Below are 18,689 nucleotides of genomic sequence, written 5' to 3' on the forward strand. Positions count from 1 at the left end.
ATCGACTTGAAATTGGGCACAAGTATGTAATTTGACTCAGAATAGATCCCTATTGATTTTGGAAGAAATAGGTTCAGATTTAGATATAGCTCCCATATATATATTTCGCCCGATATGGACTTATATGGCCCCAGAAGCCAGAGTTTTGCCCTAATTTGCTTAAAATTTTGCACAAGAACAACAATTAGCACTATAGTCATGTGTGTCAAATTTTATTGAAATCGGTTCAGATTTAGATATAGCTCCCATATATATCTTTCCCCCGATATGGACTAATACGGCCCCAGAAGCCAGAGTTTTACCCCAATTTGGTTGAAATTTTTCACAGGGAGTAGAATTAGCATTGTAGCTATGCGTGCCAAATTTGGTTGAAATCGGATCAGATTTAGATATAGCTCCCATATATAGCTTTCGGCCGATTTACACTTATATGACCACAGAGGCCAATTTTTTGCTCCGATTTAGTTGAAATTTTGCACAGGGAGTAGAATTAGCATTGTAGCTATGCGTGCCAAATTTGGATGAAATCGGTTCAGATTTAGATATATCTCCCATATATAGCTTTCGCCCGATTTTAAACCATATGACTACACACAGAAAACAAATTTGTTGTGCCAACCAATTTTTTTGCCAACCGATTTATTTGGTCCCATCTACCATCAGAATATATCCGACAATATTTGTTAGAGCAACCAATTATTGTCTGGCACAACAATACATAAATTGTTTGGATAACTAAAATTTGAGCACATTAACACTCTAATTGGTAATCCCAACCAATAAAATTTCATTCGTTTGTTAAAACAACTAATTATTTTTTCGGACAACCTTATGAATTTAAGAAACAATCCTTTGAATTAAGTTTAATTTATATTTAATTTTATTACATGTTAATATTTTTTGTATTGATTATTGAGCTAATAAAAAATCGTCATCTGTAGAACATTTTTGAACTGGAAAAGAAACTTCACAAAATAGCTAGTTGCGATGTTTGCAAACCAATCGGCATAATTTTCAGGCCCAAGGAGATCCTCGGCCTATAAGAATTCTTCTAAACTTGTTATCTCCGATTTCATAAATCTTATTGGTGGACAGTTCTCAAAATATTTTGCTTTTACAGCCTGAAAGAAAACCAGTAAGGAAAGTCTAAAGTCGGGCGGGGCCGACTATATTATACCCTGCACCACTTTGTAGATCTAAATTTTCGATACCATATCACATCCGTCAAATGTGTTGGGGGCTATATATAAAGGTCTGTCCCAAATACATACATTTAAATATCACTCGATCTGGAAGAATTTGATAGACTTCTACAAAATCTATAGACTCAAAATTTAAGTCGGCTAATGCACTAGGGTGGAACACAATGTTAGTAAAAAAAAATATGGGAAACGTTTAAATCTGAAGCAATTTTAAGGACACTTCGAAAAAGTTTATTTATGATTTATCGCTCGATATATATGTATTACAAGTTTAGGAAAATTAGATTCATTTTTACAACTTTTCGACTAAGCAGTGGCGATTTTACAAGAAAAATGTTGGTATTTTGACCATTTTTGTCGAAATCAGAAAAACATATATATGGGAGCTATATCTAAATCTGAACCGATTTCAACCAAATTTGGCACGCATAGTTACAATGCTAATTCTACTCCCTGTGCAAAATTTCAACTAAATCGGAGTTAAAAATTGGCCTCTGTGGTCATATGAGTGTAAATCGGGCGAAAGCTTTATATGGGAGATATATCCAAATCTGAACCGATTTCAAGCAAATTTAGCACGCATAGTTACAACGCTAATTCTACTCCCCGTGCAAAATTTCAACTAAATCGGAGCAAAAAATTGGCCTCTGTGGGCAAATGAGTGTAAATCGGGCGAATGCTATATATGGGAGCTATATCTAAATCTGAACCGATTTGGCTGATATTTTACAAGTTTTTCGAGACTCATAAAATATTCGGATGTACGGAATTTGAGGAAGATCGGTTGATATACACGCCAATTATGACCAGATCGGTGAAAAATATATATGGCAGCTATATCTAAATCTGAACCGATTTTTTCCAAAATCAATAGGGATCGTCTTTGAGCCGAAACAGGACCCTATACCAAATTTTAGGACAATCGGACTAAAACTGCGAGCTGTACTTTGCACACAAAAATACATCAACAGACAGACAGACAGACAGACAGACAGACGGACAGACAGACGGACAGACAGACGGACAGACAGACAGACGGACATCGCTAAATCGACTCAGAATTTAATTCTAAGCCGATCCGTATACTAAAAGGTTGGTCTATGATTACTCCTTCTTGGCGTTACATACAAATGCACAAACTTATTATACCCTGTACCACAGTAGTGGTGAAGGGTATAAAAATACCTAACGAAGTTTTTGCGTTAATATCCAATTTGGCATGATCGTGCACCCAGAGAAGGAATATGACCACCTCAAACATGTTTCAAGAGCAAAATGTTATTTTTGGATGGTGAGCATGTAACATGTTCGCTGCAACCATGTTATTTTCTCGAAAATTATGGATCTGTTTTCAGAAAACATGTTATGTTTGCCGAGAAAACAACTTTTTTGCGACAAACATGTTACATGGTCACCATCCAAAAATAATATTTTGCTCTTGAAACATGTTTGAGGTGATCATATTCCTTCTCTGGGTGTGGTCTGATGGCAAAATTTGTCTAAAAGTACACGCCTTGCATGATTACATATACCATTCGGTTTGAGTCGCAGAAGTAAAGCCAATGTATCCGAAACACCTACATAGCTTAGAACTGAATGGAAATGTTTCAGTTGCGGTACTTATAACTACCGGATCGATTTTCAGCGAGACTCTGAACTCAGGCATGGATCATGAAATTTTGTCGTTACATCGGAAGTCGTCACATTTATTGAGATATCCCTAGAGGGAAGAAGGTAAAGAGTTAGGAGTATTAATTTAATTTGATGTTTAAGTTACTTACCACTTAAGAATACAGCTACCCAATTTTAAAATATACAAAAAATCTCTCAGACTTGGCCACTCTGAAAACCGGCACCTACCAAACGTGGACGGTTTTCTAACTGGACACCTGCCAAATGTGGACAAATGTTAGACGAACGTTTGTGTCTTCCATTCACTGTATATGTATAACTCACAGCAATCCTTTATGGACAGAATGTTCTCTAAATTTGAGTAAACGTCATCAAAATATTGAATTGAAATTTAAAGTTGATAATTAATTAGGCAAAACACAATATATTTGTTGTTCTATATGTATATGTAGTCCATAGCAACCAATTCCCTTTATAACTATCAAATCTGTTAACACAACCAACTTAGTTGTTAAACAGACCTTCAGTTGGGCATGGAGGCATATTGGCAAAAGAAGTCAGTTAGCACAACGGGGTGCAATAAATTGAAATGGTTGCTTACTTCAATATATAAATAACGACCAATAGTTGGTCGTGCGTACCAACTTTCGTCACACCGCTATTATATTGGTTATATGAACTATCTAACAAAAGAAATAACTAACAATTATTCCACACAATTAAAAATTGTAAGTCTCCACTATCAAATTGTTGTCGTAATCGAATTCCAACCAATCATTTCTCTGGGTGTACAGAGGCCAATTTTTAACTCCGATTTAGTTAAGATTTTGTACAGGGAGTAGAATTAGCATTGTAGCTATGCGTGCCAAATTTGGTTGACATCGGTTCAGATTTAGATATATCTGCCATATATAGCTTTTGCCCGATTTACACTGATATGACCACAGAGACCAATTTTTAACCCCGATTTAGTTGAAATTTTGCACAGGGTGTAGAATTAGCATTGTAGCTATGCGTGCCAAATTTGGTTGAAATCGGTTCAGATTTAGATATAGCTCCCATATATAGCTTTCGCCCCATTTACACTCATATGACCACAGAGGCCAATTTTTTGCTCCGATTTAGTTGAAATTTTGCACAGGGTGTAGAATTAGCATTGTAGCTATGCGTGCCAAATTTGGTTGAAATCGGTTCAGATTTAGATATAGCTCCTATATATATGTTTTTCTGATTTTGACAAAAATGGTCAAAATACCAAAATTTTCCTTGTAAAATTGCCACTGCTTAGTCGAAAAGTTGTAAAAATGACTCTAATTTTCCTAAACTTCTAATACATATATATCGAGCGATAAATCATAAATAAACTTTTGCGAAGTTTCCTTATAATTGCTTCAGATTTAAATGTTTCCCATATTTTTTTACTAATATTGTGTTCCACCCTAGTGCATTAGCCGACTTAAAATTTGAGTCTATAGATTTTGTAGAAGTTTATGAAATTCTGTCCAGATCGAGTGATATTTAAATGTATGTATTTGGGACAAACCTTTTTATATAGCCCCCAACACATTTGACGCATGTGATATGGTATCGAAAATTTAGATCTACAAAGTGGTGCAGGGTATAATATAGTCGGCCCCGTCCGACTTTCGACTTTCCTTACTTGTTTTCATTAAATTTAGGATACACATTTTGTAAATTTGCGTACCTTCGAAAAAGTCGCATGTCTTAGAACTAAAGGAAATTTTCCTTAAAGTGAAGTAACGAACTTTTGATTTAAAGAAATCGTCCTTAAATTAACTGAAATATTGAATCTTTGGATTTAAGATAAAAACGCTTCAACTATAGGCTAAGATTTATTTTGAGGATTTAGCATCTTTGGTTTAATTTTTTTTTGGAACTACGAAAACATTTTTTATTTTGAAGTATCCGTTATAATTTGGATTTTGAAACTGGCATTTGTTTGTACATGAACAGCTTTTTTAATGTACAGGGAAAAGAGAGGCTTTAGACAGAAGTCACATCTTTGGATCGGAGTCAATACCAAAATCCTTAAGGGAATGTCAAAATCTTTGGATTCAAGAAAACTTTTTTGAAGTGCAGCCTAACAAGGCATATATTGCATTTTTATATGACGAATTAACCGATAGGATTGCACTATTTTCCAAGTCGGCAAGGTTACATGTGTCCAACTGTTAAAACATAACAAGCTACTGCTTTTGTAATTATTCAATTATCTTCCATATCATCAAAAAAAACCTTATCATTCATGTCCAATTATGGAGTTAACATCTCAACAAAGTACGTGAGTTGGGACATTTAGTAGACATTGAAGAGCCAAAATCCAATAGATTGGCGGCAAGTGAACACATAAAGATAATACGGGAATTTTCCAAAGTATTACGCCATGGTGTTGTCGTCACTTCACTTTGATTACCTAAATACCGATAGCCATCGTTCAAGGGTGAACTACTCGTACAAGCGAGTAAAATTGTTATACGGTTAATACCTACTACCCCTTTTAGTGAATTCTATGTCCTGGTTTTTTTGGGGGGAACATGTTGCTCTATTCTCATGACAAGCCGCCAATGCAAAAGTTTCCATTCCAATGACCCGGTATACCTGTCGTTTGGGTTTTTTTCTATTTTCAGTTGGGGATTAATTTACGATGGCAATTAAAAAGATAGATTATTCGAGGAAGACTACATCAACGGCGGTTTCTATAGAAGGATGCAATAGCAAAAACTACAATACAGTTTTTTATACACTTGTTTAATACATCAGACCTATAATTAAAGACTTTTTATTTGATTGCAATTGTCGGGTTTTTAGCCATGTGTGTGAACGAGAGTGTGTTTTCTAACTTTTTCTTCTTTATTAGGCCATTTTTATTGTATTAACACAGTGTCATAGATTTTAACCTCAATGGGAGGAGGTAGCGGGCCCATAAACCGAAAAACAATTATACCCCCATTTCTAATAAAACTACTGCCAATAGAAAGGTTTTTTTTGTAGCTTGTTGAAGTTTGATCTTGGTCATAAAAAGCCAATAATCAAGCTTTACCCATTGAGATCAATGTTTCCGGCAGCCAGTTACTTGCTGATAAGATTGTTATTACTAATATATGTATTAATTTAAATAGCAAAATTTGTTTATCGATTATAGATTTAGGGGAATTAGAAATATTCGAAATGAAGATGTAGACTTTAGTGGCGAAATATTTTGGGTGGCATTAAATTGTTTTCTTGGAAACCCGATGTAATTTCGTACAGTAATACAATGTAAGTAATTATCATTAGTAGATTCCATATCAAAAATAAATTTCGTTGATGCTGAGATATTTTACTTGAGAAGAACTTTAAATTTTAAAATTTTTACGATTTTTATACCCTCCACCATAGGATGGGGGGTATATTAACTTTGTCATTCCGTTTGTAACACATCGAAATATTGCTCTAAGACCCCATAAAGTATATATATTCTGGGTCGTGGTGAAATTCTGAGTCGATCTGAGCCTGTCTGTCCGTCCGTCCGTCTGTTGAAATCACGCTAACTTCCGAACGAAACAAGCTAGCTTGAAACTTGGCACAAGTAGTTGTTATTAATGTAGGTCGGATGGTATTGCAAATGGGCCATATCGGTCCACTTTTCCGTATAGCCCCCATATAAACGGACCCCCAAATTTGGCTTACGAGGCCTCTAAGTGAAGCAAATTTCATCCGATCCGGCTGAAATTTGGTACATGGTGCTAGTATATGGTTTCTAACAACCATGCAAAAAATTGGTCCACATCGGTCCACAATTATATATAGCCCCCACATAAACCGATCCCCCGATTTGGCTTGCGAGGCCTCTAAGAGAAGCAAATTTCATCCGATCCGGCTGAAATTTGGTACATGGTGTTAGTATATGGTCTCTAACAACCATGCGAAAATTGGTACACAACGGTTCATAATTATATATAGCCCCCATATAAACCGATCACCAGATTTGACCTCCGGAGCCTCTTGGAAGACCAAAATTCGTCTGATTCAGTTGAAATTTGGTACGTGGTGTTAATATATGGCCTCAAACTCCCATGCAAAAATTGGTCGAAATCGGTCCATAATTATATATAGCCCCCATATAAACCGATCCCCAGATTTGACCTCCGGAGCCCTTTGGAAGAGCAAAATTCATCCGATTCGGTTGAAATTTGGTACGTGATGTTAGTATATGGTATCCAACAACCATGCAGGAATTGGTTCATATCAGCCCATAATTATATATAGCACCCATATAAACCGATCCCCTGATTTGACCTCCGGTGCCTTTTGGAGAAGCAAAATTTATCCGATCTGGTTGAAATTTTGTACGTGGTAGTAGTATATGATATTTAACAACTATGCCAAAAGTGGTCCATATCAGTCCATAATCACATATAGCCCCCATATAAACCGATCCCGAGATTTGGTTTTGGAGCCTCTTGGAGGAACAAATTTCATCCGAGTCAGTTGAAATTTGGTACATTATGCTAGTATATGGCACAATATAGCCCCCATATAAGCGACCCCCATATTTCAATTCTGGCTCCCTACGTACCGTGCAAAAGTCCATATCGATTCGTAATTATTTGTAGACCTAGCTACACAGGCTTTTTTTGTCTAATGTATATCACGTATGGATTAACTCACAATTTAGGAAACGATTTAAGATACCACAACCCAAGTAATTCGATTGTGGATGACAGTCTTTCGTAGAAGTTTCTACGCAATCCATGTTAGAGGGTACATAAGATTCGGCCTGGCCGAACTTACGGCCGTTTATACTTGTTTCTTCTTAAACTTATGTAATTTAAATTAAAAATAGAAAGACTTAAATATTGAATCTTCTTACCAATAATTCTGCATGAAAATTCGACTTTTTGTTTTTTTGGTAACAAGAAAATTTTTCCACTCTTTTGGCAAATTTGCAAACAGAAAAGTTTTAAAAATTAAAAAATATTCGACTTTTGTGATATTTTCTATTATTGAAAAGTAGACTTCTGATTTGGCCACTTTCGATTTTTTTGGTGAGTTTTCAGCATATTCGAGTTTTTGGATTTTCCTCTAAAGTTCGATTAGTTGATTTTGGTCACTGAAAAGTCGGTTTAGCTTGATTTTCAAAATGCAAAAGTCATTAAGTCGATTTTGTAAAGACTAAAAAAGACAATTTATACTTTTAGTTTTTTTGCCAAAAAGTTGATCTACGATATTTGTGTCCCTACGTGGGACCCATCGTAACCACGATCTCTAATGATATTTCTTCTCATAGGAAAAAAATATTGACCTAATTATAATATTTAATAATAAGATTATGCAACCTTAATTTTAGGACACGTAATTTACACAATAGTTATAATAATTTTCTTTGAAATAAAGAAATTTTAATCAAAATAATTTTAATCAAAAAGAAATGAAATGTTGAATCTTTGGAATAAAGATAATAAAGCTTCACATGTAGGCTAGCACCACGAAGCCACCGTGGTGCAATGGTTAGCATGCCCGCCTTGCATACACAAGGTCGTGGGTTCGATTCCTGCTACGACCGAACACCAAAAAGTTTTTCATCTGTGGATTATCCCACCTCAGTAATGCTGGTGACATTTCTGAGGGTTCCAAAGCTTCTCTAAGTGGTTTCACTGGAATGTGGAACGCCGTCCGGGCTCGGCTATAAAAAGGAGGTCCCTTGTCATTGAGCTTAACATGGAATCGGGCAGCACTCAGTGATAAGAGAGAAGTTCACAACTGTGGTATCACAATAGACTGAATAGTCTAAGGCTAAGGTCACACTTGGCAAATATTTGACGAAAATGAGTGTCAAACATTTTTCCAGAACCATTTTCCACATATCTGGATACAGTTTTTGTAAAATAACCCTATCATGATTTTATATATCTAATATGAGCTCAAAAAGTTTGCTGGTTTGGCTGTGGCGACGGATTCTTTTTCGATTTCTGTCAAATATTTGCCCAGTGTGACCATAGCATAAGTGAGCCTGATACATCGGGCTGCCACATAACCTAACCTAACCTAGGCTAACACTTTTTTGGGGGTTTTGCAAATTTGGCTTACATTTTTTTGGAATTAAGAAAGTATTTTTTACTTTGGTTCGGAATCAATATCAAGTTTCTTAAGAAAAAGTCTTCAAAAGTACTCCCAAAAATGTCCTCCAAAAGATGTACTTTATTTTAACTACACAGGAAGTTCTTTTAATTCAAGTTTTTTATAACTCGCTTTTTTTCATATTTTTATACCCTAAACCACATAGTGGTCAGGGTAAAATAACTTTGATCTGCCAAAAAATGTGCCTACAAGAAATATTGATTTTAGACCCGATAAAATATTTACCGATCGACTGAGAATCACCTCCTGAGTCGATCTAGCGCTTGGTGTCCGTCCGTCCGTCTGTCCATGTATTTGTTGTCCGCAGGATTCCGGTCGCAATTATTGACCGATTTTGATGAAATTTGGTATGTGACGTTTTTTTTTTGTACAAGGACGAACGCTGTTGAATTTGAAAAAAATCGGATCAAATTTAGATATAGAAACGGGGTCAGATTGCGTTCATTTACTAATCGATTCGCGTCAAATTTGCTACAAAGTAATCCAATTGACCACCCTTTAAGTATGCCAATTTTCATCGAAATTGGTTCAGATTTAGATATAGGTCCCATATACGAGTATATGTTATGTATCGCCCGATTTTCCCAAATTTGGCCAGAAGTCCCTTATTTATCAAACGATCTTACTCAAAGTTGGCCAAATCTTATTTTTATAGTACTTACTATATGCGCGAAAATTGACCGAAATCGGTCCAGATTTAGCTATAGCTCCCATATATATGTATCGCCCGATTTTCAAAAATTTGGTCTTAATAGCCTTATTTATTAACCGATCTTACTCAAATTTTGGCACTTCTGAGATATCTACCAAACCTGCAAAATATCATCCAAATCGGTTCAGATTTGGATATAGCTGTCATTTTATTATTAATTAATATATGTGTGCATCCAAGCATATTATAACATATTTACAAACATTTTATGTCCCAAACATAATATGTTCTAACATATTAACATATATGTCCCAAACATGTTATGCTAGTTTATGAACATAGTATGCTTGCACTTAAAAATATTGTGTTAAAAATTTTGAGTTCCAAACATATAATTTTTACACCCAAACACATGAAAAACAGGTTTTTTCGTTCGTCTAGAATGTCCGATTATGTCGTTGTTGGTACTTGAATGCAAGGTATTGAGATGACGAACAAGCGTGTTCAATTGGAATCTGTGATAAGTTAAGTGGTACGAAATATATCGATGAAAATAGGGCGAATTTTAAAGAAAATATCGTTTTTTTACAATGACACGACCCCCTACGTGGGACCGAAAAGTGATAATGTTATAAGCAATTGAGTGAATAAATCCGATATCAAATCATATAAATATGAGCTATTCACCCACAGACGACATTTGCCCGTATGCGTTCCTCTGAATTCTTCTCTCTGAGAATTCTTCTCTCTGCTAAGATTTCTGCAAAAGATCTTAATCGGAAGTGGAAAAAATCGTATCTATAAATCGTATCTATAAATAAATGAATTTTTTTTTATGAAACAACTTCCAATTATTTTTCTTAATACACCCTCAAAAAAAATTGCTTCTTTAACATATGTTCCAAACATATTTTGCAGGAAGCACATATATTATTGGATACTGCCGAAACATTAATATGTTTGTTTTATGTGAACATATTATATGTTTGGAAGCATTTTGAGCCCAAAAATATTATGTGCTTGGAAGAATTCTTCCCAAAGACGATTGTGCTCATTCCCTAACAAACTCGTAATTTTCACTTCCACGAAATATTTTTGTTCTTGGCACCTTTTTCTGTAATACAAATAATGTGAATTATTCAAATAATGAAATTATTCACTTTTATAAATTTTTTAAATTTTACCTTTCGCCTGCACGGAGAATCGAACCGAGGACCATACAGTTTGTAAGCCAACACACTATCCACTGGGCTACGTAGCTGTTATAGTCACCAGTAGATAATTATCGTTATAAGTTACATTTATATAGCATAGTTTGCAGCGCCCACGAGCCCATGCAAACATAATATTATTTAAAAGAAACATACATTTGTTTGCCACGTGGAGCAGTGGTTAGCATGTCTGCCTTGCATGCAAAGGGTCGTGGGTTCAATCCCTGCTCGGACCGAACACTTTGTTTTTTTTTTTGTAATTTACACATTTATATTTATATTATATAAAATTTTTATAATGAAACTTCGAAATGTGGGTTATTAAAGATTTATAGTCAGTAACAGTGCTTGATATAAACGAAATTGACTGATTTTTGGATAAAATATAATTTTTTTTATTGCAAAAATAACAATTTTGTAACAAAAAACTGTTTTCGGTACAAAACTTTAAAATTTGGAAGGAATTCAAAAACTCTAACAAAAGAAGAACGTGGAGTCGAGTATAAACATACATAAATAATTTTATAATAAAGGGTGATTTGTTAAGAGCTTGATAACTTTTTTTTTTTAAAAAACGCATACAATTTGCAAAATCTCATCGGTTCTTTATTTGAAACGTTAGATTGGTCCATGACATTTACTTTTTGAAGATAATTTCATTTAAATGTTGACCGCGGCTGCGTCTTAGGTGGTCCATTCGGAAAGTCCAATTTTGGGCAACTTTTTCGAGCATTTCGGCCGGAATAGCCCGAATTTCTTCGGAAATGTTGTCTTCCAAAGCTGGAATAGTTGCTGGCTTATTTCTGTAGACTTTAGACTTGACGTAGCCCCACAAAAAATAGTCTAAAGGCGTCAAATCGCATGATCTTGGTGGCCAACTTACCGGTCCATTTCTTGAGATGAATTGTTCTCCGAAGTTTTCCCTCAAAATGGCCATAGAATCGCGAGCTGTGTGGCATGTAGCGCCATCTTGTTGAAACCACATGTCAACCAAGTTCAGTTCTTCCATTTTTGGCAACAAAAAGTTTGTTAGCATCGAACGATAGCGATCGCCATTCACCGTAACGTTGCGTCCAACAGCATCTTTGAAAAAATACGGTCCAATGATTCCACCAGCGTACAAACCACACCAAACAGTGCATTTTTCGGGATGCATGGGCAGTTCTTGAACGGCTTCTGGTTGCTCTTCACTCCAAATGCTGCAATTTTGCTTATTTACGTAGCCATTCAACCAGAAATGAGCCTCATCGCTGAACAAAATTTGTCGATAAACACATTTCGAACCGAACACTGATTTTGGTAATAAAATTCAATGATTTGCAAGCGTTGCTCGTTAGTAAGTCTATTCATGATGAAATGTCAAAGCATACTGAGCATCTTTCTCTTTGACACCATGTCTGAAATCCCACGTGATCTGTCAAATACTAATGCATGAAAATCCTAACCTCAAAAGAATCACCCTTTATAAACATAAATTTATTTAGGCGTGAACAGTTTTTTACTAGCATTTAACACCATCGCTCTAAAATGCCTTTTATTTTTCTTTAATAATTCATTTTAAAGAAAATAAACTTTTTAAATTGTTTTAGCTGCAAAACTCGAACTTAATGCCCGCTTTTATATTTGAAGGTGTCCGTCAACTCCTCGTGGACTACTTATTAATAAAGAGGAACTAAACTTTGTTTTTATACATTTTACTGTGTAATTTTTCACTATTTCCTCCTTATTTCATTTTACTGTCCCAACTCTAAAAAGAGTATAGTGCCCTTTCGTTATTTTTATGAAGACCCCTGATTTCTTTTAACGTACCAAGAAAAAAAAAATGTGCCCATAATGCCAAAATGATAAACAAAACATATGTCCACATATATATATAAAATGCTGCTCTCAAGGTGAAAGCATATACTGTTTGTTTTTCAAATGTCTATTCTCTTGGTTCCGAATGTCTATTCTCTTTATTCAAATTAAAAAATATTTAGACTTTAGCATATCAAATTTTTGGCCTTATCATAAAACAATTTTCCGAAACAACATACAAGAGGTTTCACAGAAATTGTTCTCTTTTGATTCTTTCGCTGTGTTATGTTGATATCTTTTGTCAACTCTCCCGGTTTCCATCTCTATTTATTTCTCTATACTCTCTCTGTCGCTTTGAATAAAATATCACAACATATGTATGTTTAGTCGAAATTTGTAAATTTATATATGTATGCATTCACACATATGATTTTTATGAAACATTCATGCCCCAAACATAATATATTCTAACATATTAACATAGATGTCCCAAACATTTAGTGTTAGTTTAGAAACATTACATGTTTGCACTTAAATATATTGTGTTTTAAAATTGTGCCCGAAACACATTTTGTTTACATCGGAACATATGAAAAACATATTTTTCTAACAGTGTAGTAATATATTTAGTATATTTAATAATATTAATATTTTTAATAACGCCTTCCTATAACGCCATTAGCGTTTATAATTAGTTTATAATTGCATCTAGAAGCATTGAATTTACCAATACGGATTGTATTAATTTTAGTCCCATATCTGTCTCAAAGATATTTTACATAAAACCTCAAACCCGCATGCATTAGGTTTAGGACTATCTCCAATTAACTATAATAAGGGTCAGCAAATGAAGAAAAAAAAAAACAAAATCAACACACATACGCATAATTTGATGATTTTAATACGATGGACACAATAATCATACCTCCACAATTTCCAGGCTTTCATCATGGAGCCAAGTGGCAAATGATTTCAACGACCTGCATCATCATTTACGTCAAAATGTAATGATTTAATCCATAAACACTCTATAACCACATTGATCCTTAAACCAAAAGACGATAAATGCCAAATGCATGAACACATACACACACACACGTTAATAAAACCAGTACTTATCCATACTCACACATGACCATATATATAGAGCAGAACACATTTATCATTTGTTGTTCGACAACATAGCGATAAACAGATAAGTATAATGCCAACAGGATAATGTCAGCATTTAACATGAATCTCACTCAACTCTCTTAACAATGCATGACAATCAAAGCCAATAAACTTGTTGACTATTACCAAGAGGTTGCCAATTCACCAAAGGACATTTTAGGTTATGGGGTATGATAGAAGGATATGTGTTTGGGTTTCTATTCTCATTTCTCTCATTTTATTCTAGGCTTATTTTGTAGAGAGCCTAAGGCTTTAAGTAAATATAATTGAAAACATTTTAAATCGATACGAGGTATTGCCCAAATAAATATGATTTTCTTCCAATTCCATTTCCATTTATTTTGAGTGAATTTAAGAAAAATGTGTGTTTCCATATGAATATGCCTTAAAACATTTTATCTCGCTTTTTATCATACATATGTGCTTTAAAAACATCCTTTCTTTCCAATGTCACCAGTCTATATTGTATTGGAGCATATTTATATGGTAACTGTGTCTTTTAAACAAATGATTAACGCATCTGAGAATACACCTGTGGCTCCTACGAAATTCTATGGGAATTTTCCCCCTTTTCCTGAAGTGATTTTAATGGAACAAACGAAGATACAGTGAGTTGAACGAGATGGTTTTGCACACGTATATTCATATGGAAACAATTTGGTTCATTGTTTTCAACATATGAGAATTATGAGAATACGGAATATTGTATAGAGTGATAAGGTAAGGGTTCTGTTATTTTTTCAAATATTAGGTGGCTGGTATGTATTGCAACCAACTTCACTTTGCTATCATTTCTAAACCGCTCGTCAAACAGCTGACAGATTTATTCCAGTAACAGCTTATTTTATTGTATTGAATTGAATTCAAATATAACAAGTATATAAAGCAGTAAGTTCGGCCGGGCCGAATCTTAAATATCCACCACCATGAATCAAATATTATAGTTTCCTGTGAAAATTGCAAGGGGATTTGATGACAAGCAGATCAGTTCAACCAGTACACTTCCCGAAGATAAATTCAAAGATTTTACCTATGAAGACTAGATCAGATCCTGGATTTATAAGAACCATATTTGTTTGAGTTTTAGAGGAATCATAAACATCGTGTGCAAGTGTGCAAGAAAACGATGAAATAACGCCTTGATTTAAAATCTAACATCTGTAGATTTTTACCCTCATTATTTAAATGATTACCAGAAGTAAAATCTGGAAACTATAATTCAGTTTCAAGCAATTTTCATTATCAGTGCACATGGACCGATATTCACCATTTTCGGCACACCTCTTTATGTTCCTAAAATACTTCTAGATTTAAAATTTCATGAAAATTAAAAAAAAAAACTATGGTTTCTAAAAGCCCAAGAAGTAAACTCGGGAGATCGGTCTATTTGGGAGATTAACTAAAACATACACGCCATTTTCGGCTCTCATATTTAAGGTCCTAAACTACTTCTACACTGTTAGAAAAATATGTTTTTCATATGTTCCGATATAAACAAAATGTGTTTCGGGCACAATTTTTAAACACAATATATTTAAGTGCAAGCATTTAATGTTCATAAACTAACACTAAATATTTGGGACACATATGTTAATATGTTAAAATATATTATGTTTGGGGCATGGATGTTTCATAAAAATAATATGTGTGAATGTAAACATATATAAATTTACAAATTTCGAGTAGACATATATATGTTGTGATATTTTATTCAGAGAGCGACAGAGAGAGAGTATAGAGATGGAAACCGGGAGGGTTGACGAAAGATATCAACATAACACAGCGAGGAAATCAAAAGGAAGCAATTTCTGTGAAACCTCTTGTATGTTGTTTCGGAAAACTGTTTTATGATAAGGCCAAAAATTTAATATGCTTAAGTCTAAATATTATTTAATTTGAATATTAGAATGAGTATTCGGAGTAAAGAGAATAGACATTCGGAACCAAGAGGAGTTGACGGACACCTTCAAGTAGAAAAGCGGACATTAAGTTCGAGTTTTGCAGCTAAAACAATTAAAAAAGATTATTTTCTTTAAAATGAATTATTAAAGAAAAGTAAAAGGCAAAACATTTTCATTTTAGAGTGATAATGCCAACTTAATACCGGCCTTAAAGGTAAAAATGAAATTATGTACAAATGTGTAAATTAAAAAAAAAACGGTGTTCGGTCAGAGCAGGGATTGAACCCACGACCCTTTGCATTCAAGGAAGACATGCTAACCACTGCTCCACGTGGCCAACAAATGTATGTTTCTGTTAAATAATGTTATGTTTGCATGGGCTCGCGGGCGCTGCAAACTATGCTATATAAATGTAACTTATAACGATAATTGTCTACGGGTGACTATAACAGCTACGTAGCCCAGTGGATAGCGTGTCGGCTTACAAACTGTATGGTCCTCGGTTCGATTCTCCGTCCAGGCGAAAGGTAAAATTTAAAAAATTGAATAATTTCTTCAACATTATTTGTATTACACAAAAAGGTGCCAAGAACTAAAAAATTTCACAGAAAAAAATATCACCAAAATATTTCCAATTAAAAAGTTAATTGAAGTTGAAAATTTTTTCAATTAATAAATTAATTGATACAATTAACTTTTTAATCATGATAGAAACATTAAGTTAATTAAGTCAATGATTGAAATTTTTAAAATGTTTAATTAAAAACTTAATTGATACAATTAACTTTTTAATCAAATTCGGAAGACTAATTCAGTTAAAAAAAGTGCTGATTTTTTTTTACTTTTTTAATTAAAAATGTATTTCAAACAATCATTTGCTAATCCAAATAAAAACTCTAAGCCAATCTAACTAAGTAATTAAAAATAGTTACCTTTTTTAATTAATAAATTAATTGCGTTTTGCAATCAACATCAATTAAATTTTTAATTGAATCAATTAAAAAATTAGTTCAATTTTGCTGAAAAAATCAATTAATTTTTTAATCAAGAATTTTTTTTATGCCCAATTAAAACTGTGATTGATACTATCATTTTCGTGATTGAAGACATTTCAATTAAAAAATTAATTGGATCAATTAATTTGGTGATTGAATCAGAGAAAAAATGTTTTGTGTGTTCGTGGAAGTGAAAATTATGTGAGGGAATGAGCACAATCTTCATTGGGGCAAATTCTTCAAAGCATATAATATTTTTGGGCTCAAAATGCTTCCAAACATATAATATGTTCACATGAAACAAACATATTAATGTTTCGGCAGTATCCAATAATATACACAGTCTCACACAAGTTTACATACCCCTGAGTTTTTTACCTCTTAACTAAACCTTTTTCTTGTTGTTGTTTATAACCCACACCAAAAAAATCTTCTTGAAAATTAACAAATACTTTGTTTTTCAAATTAATTTACTAAAAATAGAGGATACATATGTATATTTTTTAAAATTTTATTATTTAAAGAAAATATAAATTTTTTAATCGTATGTAAACTTGTGTGAGACTGTGTATGTGCTTCCTGCAAAATATGTTTGGAACATATGTTAGAGAAGCGATTTTTTTTAGGGTGTAGATTTCTCATTTCAGGCTTCTACGGATTCTAGAAGCCTAAAAAATAAAATCATTTCTTGCACACCTATTTATATTCCTAAAAACCTCCAGATTTTCGATTTCAGGCAAAGTGGACAACAATTACAGTTACTAGAAGCCCAAAAAGTAATATCGGGAGATCGGTCTATCTAAAATCAAAACATGGCTATATCAAAACATGGACCTATACTCACCATTTTCGGCATACCTTTTTATGGTCCTAAAATACCTCTAGATTTCCAATTTGAGGCAATTTGGATAAAAACTACGGTTTCTATAAGCCCAAGACCCCAAATCGGGAGATCGGTCTATATGGGGGATATACCAAAACCTGGACCGATACTCACCATTTTTAGCACATCTCTTTGTGGTCCTAAAATACCTCTAGATTTCAAATTTAAACCAAATTGGATAATAACTACGGATTCTAGAAGCCCAAGAACTAAATTCGGGAAATCGGTCTATATGGGTGCTATACCTAAACATCAATCGATAGTCACCATTTTTGGCACACCTCTTTATGGTGCTAAAATACCTCAAGATTTCCAATTTCAGGCGAATTGGATAGAAACCCTAGAAATAGGGTTTCTATCCAATTCGGGAGATCGGTCTATATGGGGGCTATACCAAAACATGGACCGATACTCACCATTTTTGGCACACCTCTTTGTGGTCATAAAATACCTCTAGATTTCCAATTTCAGGCAAATTGGATAGAAGCTAGGGTTCTTATAAGCCCAAGACCCCAAATCGGGAGGTCGGTTTATATAGGGACTATATCAAAACTTGGACCGATATAGCCCCTCTTCGAACTTGACCTGCCTGCAGACAAAAAACGAGTTTGTGCGAAATTTCAGCACGATTGATTTATTATTGAAGACTGTAGCGTGATTACAACAGACAGACAGACAGACGGACATGGCTTTATCGTCTTAGAATTTCTCCCTGATCAAGAATATATATACTTTATATAGTAGGAAATCGATATTTCGATGTATTACAAATGGAATGACAAACTTATTATACCCCCGTCACCATTCTATGGTGGTGGGTATAAAAATATGGGAAACATTTAAATCTGAAGCAATTTTAAGGAAACTTCGCAAAAGTTTATTTATGATTTATCGCTCGATATATATATATGTATTGGAAGTTTAGGAAAATTAGAGTCTTTTAGACTAAGCAGTGGCGATTTTACAAGGAAAATGTTGCTATTTTGACCATTTTTGACGAAATCAGAAAAACATATATATGGAGCTATATACCAAACCAAATTTGGCACGCATAGCTACAATGCTAATTCTACTCCCTGTGCAAAATTGCAACTAAAACGGA

General features: G+C 34.0%; 1 protein-coding gene across 1 annotated transcript in view; it reads left to right on the forward strand.

Moving 5' to 3' along the window:
- CCHa1 (neuropeptide CCHamide 1) overlaps nucleotides 1–18,689 on the forward strand; it is a 42,403-nt gene that overhangs the window by 2,868 nt on the left and 20,846 nt on the right. The window lies entirely within an intron of this gene.

The sequence above is a fragment of the Haematobia irritans genome, chromosome 1, assembly GCF_050003625.1.
Source record: "Haematobia irritans isolate KBUSLIRL chromosome 1, ASM5000362v1, whole genome shotgun sequence".
NCBI classification, from domain to species: Eukaryota; Metazoa; Arthropoda; class Insecta; order Diptera; family Muscidae; genus Haematobia; species Haematobia irritans.